Here is a 2,651-nt window from a genome sequence, read left to right as displayed (position 1 = left end):
CTCAGGAGTCCTGGAACCTCCACAAGGAGACTGGAGATTAGAGAAGGAGCAGAAGTACAAGACTTTGTCCTTCAATAGCTAGGTTACTGGGGACACGTACTGAACACAAGAGGCCGTGGATATTTTTAAGCAGAGCTCAAAGCTATTATATATTTAGTAGGTAAAAAAAAAGTGAAAAGCAAAATACTTTGGGATAATCTTACTGAAGAAAACTTCCAAACATTCCAGAAGTCTAAAAAAGGCTTGCCTAACTGGCAGGAACAGTCGCGTCTCTAACGGGAAGACGAAATACTATAAACATGACAGTTCTTCCTAAATCTGTTATAAGTTTAATGCATTTCCAGTCTCAGTGGGAGTGTTTAGAGAGCAAATTTGACAAAACTCTTCTGAAATTCATCTGGGAAAGTATTCAAAAATACTGCTAAAAGGAGAATTAAAAATAGGAATGCGGGTGACTTTTTCCTCCCCTCTATTTTATAAAAGCTTTTGTAATTTTAAAAAATATTATAGTAAAAATTGTACTTTAATTTATAAATATGTGATGATTAGATATTCAAATATTATTAAAGCCTTAATATACAGCAATCTATTGTTGAACTAAAAGTAGTATTATATTCCTGTTCATTAATCTTTTACAAATGCATTTGGTCAGTGCTAATTTTGAGGCAGGGAATGCTCTAATTTCTGAGGATTCAAAAATAAATAAGGCACAGCCCCTGCTCTCAAGACAGTATACAATCCACTGCATAAGGCAGGAACGTAAATACACATATACTGTGTTGAAGATCCTCACAGGGTCCTATGAGAGTGCACAGAAGGGACACCAGGGAGGGGATGCTGCACTTAGGCTTAACAGGTAAGTTAGTGAGTTAAAGGAGGAAACATTCACCCATAAGACTGGAGAAGCAGCTGAGCGCCCGATCATAACCACCAGTTGCCATTGAGTTGATTCCAATTTATGGCAACCTCATGTGTGTCAGAGTAGAACTGTGCTCCATAGGGTTTTCAATGGCTAATTTTTCTGAAGTAGATTACCAGGCCTTTCTTCCCAGGTGCCCCTGGATGGACTCCAACCTCCAACATTTTGTTTAGCAACCGACAGCATTAACTGTTTGCACTACCCAGGCTCTCTGCCAGATTGTAAGGGGCTTTTTACTTCATGCCACAGAGTCTGTACCTTTTCTCCACTGACGCACCAGGTGTTGACCGAGGACGCTGCCAGCTCTGCAAACTCCCTAGCCCTCAATAACTCTGTTCCTGGAAATCCTGACTGTCTCTAACAGAAAAAAAATACCTAATAATGAATAGGTATTCATTCCTGAAGTGCGTTTTCTTCAGTGCAGTTAGAATTTGATTCAAATTAACACTTAGAACTTAGCATGTCTATCAGATTACAAATATGTATCAGTATTCACTGGTGAAATCTTGTTTTATAAAATAAAAGTGGTGTCATTGCCATGGCTGCCCGTGGTGGCGTCCCCACTGCTGGTGAGGGGCTGCACTGTGCCAAGTATTCCTGCCCCCGGCCAGACAGCCAGATGCTGACGTGCAGCTGGGACTAGCAAGGAGTTTGATAGCTGTGGGACTGGGTGTGGCAGGCTCTGCATTTGCGGGTCGCTGTGCATTTCAGATCTGGAAACCTCGAGAACAAGTAATCACAGAAACTGCAAAGAAGATTTCAAATCCTAGCCTTTCATCCTACTCTAAAGGAGGATTTGAACAGCAAACTGGTAGGCAAGAAGCTAGACTTATTTTAGGTGTAATCCCATCTGCTGGCAAGGCCAAGATGAGAACAGCCCACAAGAGAATCATGATTTTGAACCACCCAGATAAAGGTGGCTCTCCTTACTTAGCAACCAAAATAAATCAAGCAAAATACTTGCTAGAATCAAGCACTAAACATTAACTCATGGTCAAGAATGACTATGAAGGAAAAACCAGAGGGGAACTTTAAAAAAAAAAAAAGTCTTGCAAATTAACCTATACGCAGCCTTTATAATCTTCATACATGGACCACAATCATTTCTTCCAGTGTTAAGCTACTTAACAGTGAAAGGTCAATAGTCTTGCTTTTCATTACATCTTTTAAAGAAACAAATTAAATTCTATAAGTGAAAAATATATTTATATATAAATAAATAAAAGTGGTGACTTGTAAATATTTGTTTTAACCACCAGCCATCAAGACATCTAACAACCACCAAGCAAACTGGGAAAATGCCAGTAAGATGTTGGAACCCTGCAGGCACCATTCCAAGCATCACCTTCAGGCTGACACAAAGAATCCCCTTTCTCCTCTTGCTCAGGGCATGAAGAGTTTAAGCCGACATCTGGACGAGCAGCCAAGTCTGCCGGTAGGTAAGAGAGAACCAGCCATGGTACTTGAAGCTTGCGTGTTCTCCCTCAGCAGGGTGGGCAACACGTGGTGTGCAGAGCAGCTAGTGTTCCATCTAATGGCTGAAGATCACCAAGAGCAAAGGAAGGAAAAGAAGTGAAGATAGAGGTGAGTGTTACAGATGATGATTGGCTCAGAGACCAGTCAAGGTAAGCATCGAGATCTAAAGGCAGATCTTCCTATTGTGGTGAAATGGGTCTCTATAGGTAGGAGTACCTGGGTGGTGCAAATGGCTAAGTATTTGACTACTAGCCAG

The 2,651-nt window shown here is 41.0% G+C and overlaps 1 pseudogene; it reads left to right on the top strand.

The window, feature by feature from the left end:
* Positions 1-1,457: 1,457 nt before the first annotated feature.
* Positions 1,458-1,994, top strand: LOC101354810 (dnaJ homolog subfamily C member 15 pseudogene; annotated as a pseudogene).
* The last annotated feature ends 657 nt before the right edge of the window (positions 1,995-2,651 follow it).

Source organism: Trichechus manatus, unplaced genomic scaffold (assembly GCF_000243295.1).
Source record: "Trichechus manatus latirostris isolate Lorelei unplaced genomic scaffold, TriManLat1.0 scaffold00013, whole genome shotgun sequence".
Taxonomy (NCBI): domain Eukaryota; kingdom Metazoa; phylum Chordata; class Mammalia; order Sirenia; family Trichechidae; genus Trichechus; species Trichechus manatus.
This window is presented reverse-complemented; position numbering and strand designations above follow the sequence as displayed.